Source organism: Pyxicephalus adspersus, chromosome 3 (assembly GCF_032062135.1).
Source record: "Pyxicephalus adspersus chromosome 3, UCB_Pads_2.0, whole genome shotgun sequence".
NCBI classification, from domain to species: Eukaryota; Metazoa; Chordata; class Amphibia; order Anura; family Pyxicephalidae; genus Pyxicephalus; species Pyxicephalus adspersus.
In genome coordinates this window covers 27844874-27852135 of record NC_092860.1, presented here as the reverse complement: position 1 = coordinate 27852135, position 7262 = coordinate 27844874, and the positions used below count along the sequence as shown (strand labels likewise).

General features: G+C 39.1%; 1 protein-coding gene across 1 annotated transcript in view; it reads left to right on the top strand.

The window, feature by feature from the left end:
• Positions 1-6695: 6695 nt before the first annotated feature.
• CTSL (cathepsin L) overlaps positions 6696-7262 on the top strand; it is a 5395-nt gene continuing 4828 nt past the window's right edge. Inside the window, exon 1 of the mRNA XM_072404070.1 lies at positions 6696-6803. The gene's annotated coding sequence lies outside the window, so the exon portion shown is untranslated. The remainder of the gene's footprint in view (positions 6804-7262) is intronic.

Sequence of the window (7262 nt, the reverse complement as noted above, 5' to 3'; positions counted from 1 at the left end):
GGGAGAGATTGAATAGTTCGGTTAGGGCAGGGGCCAGGTATTTTATTATACACAGCATATATAACCTTCAAAAATCTGGAATTTTGGAAAATCAAGCACACCTCAGGTCTGGAGGTTGCCGGATTTTTGAATTTCAACCTGTATAACAATCGTAAATACAAGAGAAGGAAAGAAAGGTGGAAACAGTACCCACTGCTGCAGTTGTTTCCTGCAAAACACTATCAACACATATCTATGCGACAGGGTTATGTTTTAAAATTTTGCTTGGAACATGACAATAAATTATGCTATCAGCACTTATCACCCAGTATTATCTATGTGCTTTTTGAGCAATAAAACCTATTCATTTGTATTTCATATTAGAGATACTTATTTACACATTAAAATACGTTGTTAGGCAATGAAAGTGTATCTAAACTCCAAAATAAAAATGTAGCCGCTGCATTGACAGGCTTTGTGTGCTTGAAACAGTTTGTGCATTCCCACATAATTCTATAGAAATACAAAACCCACAGGTCAGTTCCAGGTCTGAAGGAGGTCGAGTGCATTCTTAAAGCCCATCAAAATGATATATTCAGTATGAGTATCAGTGCAGACACACTAAATTTTTTTTTTCATTTGTAACCTAACTTGGTAATTCTACCATTACCACATTTACAGTGACAACACTCATACTGTACCTGTTATGTTAGGACTACAGAATACCTCCTAATTTTAGTACCATAGAAGGGGGACTAAAAGTACTAATATCAGTTATTGGACAAGTATAATGAAATGCTCCAACTATCATTCACAAGATACAAAGACATACAAAGGCTGGTAATGCAACAACAATATTTAAGGAACAAAGAAGTCCTTATAGTTTTGGTTATACCAGATGCGTAGAGATCAGTGGGTCCCACAGCACACTTTGGATGTCCTGCCATAATAATAATAATAAGTATATAGATATAGGATGATGCACAGACAAAGAGCAGCAATTGCAGGTGAGGTTGTAGCCTCCAGTCCCCCATTCATTCTCAAGCCACCCACCCAAGACCAACTGATAACTGTGACAAATATTTGGCTTTGCTTAAGTTTTCATAAAGCCCATGGTATGCACATAACGGCACTAGCCGTACTGCTAAAATATGTCAAACTTTTGAAATCTTTCCATAAAAAGTCTGCATTCTATGGCCTTTGCAGCGCTAGGTCCCAGGTTCGAATCTCAGCCAGGACACATCTGCATGGAGTTTGCAGGTTCTCCCCGTGCAGTTAGGTTAATTGGCTACCCCTAAAAATTGACCTTAGACTGCATTAAGACATAGATTGGCATTAGATTTTGAGGGACAGTTAGTGACATGACTATGGGCTTTGTACAGCGCTGCGTAATATGATGGCGCTATATAAATACTGTGTAATAATTCAAAAACTGAAATTAGTGCTGCTGCTGAATGTTAACAGATTTCCTCCAACTCACCTTTTTTATCAGAAGAATGCATTACCTCATTAGGTTCAAAGGTTAACAAGGCTATGGGGATTATATGGAGGTCATAAAGAACATATGTTTGAGAGTAGAAGCAAACAAATGGCCAAAATATCACTGATATCAGTAAAGCTGGCTAGTCAAGTGATGGGATTGGTTGTCCAACATCCAGGTATATGTTGACTATACTTGTCTATATTAAACTTCACCACTTCTATAGTGATCTGCATGATCTAGATGTAAAATGACTATGCTATGAACATTAATAAATTTGTATATTGTTAACAAGTTATAAAAAAGTATATTTTCATTAAAAAAAAATAAAAAAAAGCTAAATATATTCTTAGTTTGTCAAAGCTGAATGCACCTACAAAACAGGACAAACTAAAATACCCCAACCTGGCATACAATCATATATGGTGGGCCAAAGAATTAACCCTTTCTCTGACAGAGCCATTTTTATGTTACGTTTTTTGAAGCACATATATTTTCTGAAAGCAGGTACTTGTTCAATGTTTTATGTTGGACTTGATTACTTGATTACTACTCATAATACCTGATATTTTAGTAAAAACATTTACACTGATTTTAGTCCATACAAGCACAAGTTAGGCCTCATATAAAAATGCAGTGCAAATAAAGAAAAAACATCTCCTTAACTTGTGCATAGCTGTAAAACAGCAAGAAATCACAGTCCCCAAAATAGTCCATAGGTGACGCTTTTAGGGTTTTAATGGGTTTTCAGTTTTGAGCTCTGTCCTTAAAACTATTGCTTTTATTCTGACATTTGTGATGATACCTAACATTCTGAGACAAATGTGATCAGGTGACTTTATATCGCATCTACAAAACAGCTGACAGTCATCCAATGACACACTAACACACTAACAGCCACTGTAACAGCCGTGTGTGTTTTTTACTCCAGTGTACATGCTGAAACCTTATATGTGTTGCACAATCGGTGTTTATGAGCTTTTTTGCAAGGTGGGGGGGGGGGATGAAAACCTAAAGGTTCACTCCACACCTGGAATTTTGCAAATTTGAGGAACCTACTTTCTCCCATTCCTGATCCTAAACTATATTTGGTGGTCCCATGCTCCTGGGTGGTGCAAGTTAGCCAGTGGACTGTGGTTAGCAACCTTTATATTTATAATAACGTGGGTGGCATTTTAGTGATATCATACAGGAAAGTCTGTTGATAGAATTTAGAACAAGTATATGGCTGATGTTCTATTCATGAGCTTGTTCACATATTAAATTGTCATGGCGAATAGAAAATGTATAAGGTAGTCTAAAGGTTAAAGGAAACCTTAAAGACTCCAGTTCCTTCTATGCATTCATGTTGCTCGTTCTATGGTTGGGGCTTTAATTCTCTGGATGACTGGGGCCCTTTACGGTTGGTTAGGAGTATATAAACAATGTAATGTCCCTAGTCTAGCAACAGGCTTCCTTTAACATGCATCAGATATAGAAACATACACATAAACACGTTACAAATCCGGCCACCCAAACCACCATAAATCATTTTGTGGGAACAACGCTGTGTAATATGTTGGCGCTATATGAATCCTGTTTAATAATATTAATAATACCAGGAGCAATCTGTAATCAGTGGTCTTGTAAAATAAAATCATATTGATCTAACATTTTATTTTCAGCAAGCACATGGGGGATCACCAAAAACTCTTCTTTAAAAGATCAAGATTCCACTAGCAAATGGTATAAATTAGTAAATAGAGCTGTGCAAAAGACTGCATATACATCAAACACATGTGTGAATATTTATTTGCATAACAGCCTCAGCTGTTTTATAAACAAAAAGTTAAGAAGGAGTCTCTGGATATCTGCATACAACTCATAGAGTCTGTCTTCCTTTTATTCCTTCCTGTTTGTATTCATGGAATTGCTTAGACAAACGTTAGTCATCTGCATAGTAAAAGCAGTTATTTGGGACTCTTCCATACAGTACTTAACAATTCAACAGAATCTCCTTGAGTTAAAAGTAATCCAATATCAGAGAAATGTGAACACCCAGCTGAGTAGCTTCTGAATATTCACTAGGTCTTGTTAATTTTATTAACGCTACACAGGGAAACCTATACGGATATACCGAATTGTTAATGTTAATTGTTAGTGTTAATGAAATCCACTGTATATTAAAGATTAAACAAAATAGCTAATAGGAAGATAAAAAATAATTGTGCAAGCTTATACTTTTGTAAAAAAAAAAAAAAAAAAATCATTTTCTAAACCTTGCAAAGTTACATGACAAACTTAGATTGCAATGTTTTTTTGCGATTAGAATGTCCATGACAATAAAACTCAAAAGCTCATTGTCTGAAAAGAAAAGACTGCTGTACAGGAGGCATTATTTAATTACCGGCCTCTCTTTTCTTTTTAAATGCAGAAAGCACAACATTTTGCATTATATAAAATTGAACATCTAAATGAATGAATAGGTATGGGTTAAGGAAAACAGTTCTGTTTTTAATAAACCAGAACAGTTATGAAGCAGCTGAAGTCAAATCATCTGATCTACAGGATCAAAGCACTGGGCTATAAGGCTGGGTACACGAGTGCAATTGTTCTCATCCGATAATCGGCACAGGGCTGATATCAGACTAGAATCTGGAGTGTGTACAGCATTCGTCGTCCATCGGCCGAACGACCGTCCTGGCGGATCCACGGACGCTGGACAACGAACAATTGTAATGGAAGTGAAGGGGGAGTGAGCACAGTGGGGTGCCGCTCTGTCGTTCTCCCCCTCCCCTCTCCATAGAGCAGAATGGTGCTGTATGTACAGCTCTTGTTCATGCATCGTGCAATCGTTAGTTGTTGGAAAGGGTTGTGAAAGATCCATTCTAGTGACAATTATTGCATGTGTGTATATAGCCTAAGAATGGCAGACAATTTGTACCAATTTAAAGCATTACATCCAATAGTTTTTGTATGCAACTGTTAAATTCCACAACTTGGCAGGGTATTTTGTCCCTTACAGGTAAATGCAAACAACAGGTATTGTTCTTTGTGATGCTAAAGTTGAGTTTTGGTTCATACAACATATGGATAAAGCCAGACATATTTTAGGGACATCTCAGCTCTTTATAGTCACCTTTGCTCTTGGAGGCCAGGGGTAGCATTAGGGAAGGAGATTAGAGCTCAGCTGCTGACTTTTGATAAAAAGTTAAAAATATGCATATCAGTAGCAGTCAGTAGTTAAGCTGCTTAGGCTGCACATTTTAAGGAAAGGATGAGTAGATCTGAAACAGCTGATGAAGCAGAGTATGAAGTCACTGCTATGTTTACATGCTTGGGAAATAGGAAGGTTTACTTTAACTAAGCTAACTAGAGCACAATATGTATCATAAGCAAGATCTTCCTCTTATGAATACTCTTATCCATTGACTACTGTCTGATGCTTCATAAAGCTTCTGTTCGAACATTGAAGTATCGGCATATTGATAGACTGGCCCTCACATGACAGTGAATGGGCCAAGTGCACTGCATTGTGTAATGTGCACCTATTATTCCCATATCCCAGAACTTCAGAACATGTGGGGCTAGTCTGTATTGTGAAGAACTTTATCATAGCTTGGTAGACGATCTCCAGATACCATCCTAAATTCACCCTACGCCCTGTGAACAACATCCTTCTCTAGTCACCACAACCTAATGTCCCATGATGGATTTTTTACATTTCTCCTCTGGTATTTTCTTACACAATCTGTTCCAAACTTGTCCATTCAAACTCTTTAGTTCAGGCAAGCATACAGTTCTGACCTGGGTTGCTCTAACCATTTACCATCCTTCCACTTTATCATCCTAAACATGCTTCCACCTTGTATACACATTATTGACTCCCCATTACAACTTGTTTTCAAACCCATAACCCCATAGATCAGTGTTACTCAAACTTTTTAATGTTGGAGAACCCCTAAAATAAGTTTCAGGTTTTCAGGGATCCCCTACTATAATTACTATATCCATAAATTATAGTACATTAGTGTGGTGATCAATGGGAAGAAGGCCTCTTACATTGCTGGCCAGTGGGAAGAATGTCACCCCTACAGCCAAAAAGATCATTGGTGTCACTTAAACTGATCTGAGAATCACATATTAACTCAAGGAACCCGTAGCAGCCTCTGGAGGAACCCTGCTGGAGAAACACTGCATTGGATTTTAGGCTTGAAAAGATAGAGTGCTCCCTTATTCTTACTAGTTATCCAATTATGCTTTATAATATATATTACCTCTATGGGTGACACTCTAGATCAATCTTTCTCAATGTCTTTACATGGGGGAGCCCTTGAAATAATGTTCAGATATAATCACTATATGCACAGCTCACAGTACATTAGTATGGTGGTCAGGGGGAAGTCACAGAGACACAGATTTATCATGGCTCCAGGAACCCCCAACAACCTCTGGAGGAACCCTAACTAGGAATCCCCCTTTTTGTTTATACAATTATATATTCATTTGTATTCTACCTCCACCCACCATTCACATGGTTCATGTTCACCCGCCATTATCTGTATGTAGTGTATTACTAGGACGTGGAATACATATAGGTATTACATTGGGAGTCTTGTTAGTCATATCACTATGGACTTTGTACAGCGCTGTATTATGTCGGTGCTATATAAGTAAATAAAAACGGAGGCCTGGGACTTGGCTGGTAACTATGGGATTTGTTATATTGGTTTTAGGATGGAGGAGTTAATAAAACTTATTTGTTCCCATAAAAGAAGAATATATTGTGCTCCTTATTCTACTTATTATATAAAAATAAAATTGATTTCATTTGAGGAGTGGAGATTTTGCTAATAACATTTCTCACATAAACCTGGTTTATCCCTGAGTATATATAAATCCCGTATATATTATAATTATAATAATAATAATTAATAATAATGAATAACCTGCCCCTCTCCCTAGTACTAGTGCAACCTGTTCAATGTTTAACAATAAAATCAATCTTTTTAATTATTGTTATTCATAACACGGACTAATCAGAACCTAGTTTATCAGAGCAGACATGACGAATACATTAGGAACAATTGCTCCATGCCAATGTCGTTGTCCTCTATACCCCCATCACAAGGTTTATTGCCCCCTCACCCACTATTGCCCCTTCCCCCTCCGCCACACACCCAGCCCACCCCACATCATAACAACAGTCACGCGCTAAGCAGTCACATGAGCCCTCAGGGTAGATCCCGCCCCATTCGCCGGGTTCAGCCAATAGAACACAGTGTAGGCAGGGCCACGTGTTCCCTATATTAACGGGCCGGCATCTGGCAATGCCTACAGTTCCAGCTTGTGATCCCGTAGTGAGGTATGTGGGAAGATGGCGGCGGCGGTGGGGGCCCGGAGAGGGGGCAATGAGGAGCCGGATGTGTTTGTCTTAACGTAGTCTTAGCATTGCCATGGTCCGTGTGTTCTCTTATTATTATTATGGATTGTGTAGAGTTCTGTGTAGTGACGGAGCGGGCACAGCTCAGTACACATCCCCGGCCGGTCTCCATTCCATGGTTGTTAGTGAGCTGAGGTCTCCTCCCCTGATGAGTCAGCTGTCCTGAGCCATGTTTACACTGTGCTGTATACTCAGCCATACACTGATCATCCATGGGGAGATCCTGGTGCCATGGCCTGCCTGGAATGGGGAGATCCTGGTGCCATGGCCCGCCTGGAATGTGGGAGATCCTGGTGCCATGGCCCGCCTGGAATGTGGGGGATCCTGGTGCCATGGCCCGCCTGGAATGTGGGGGATCCTGGTGCCATGGCCCGCCTGGAA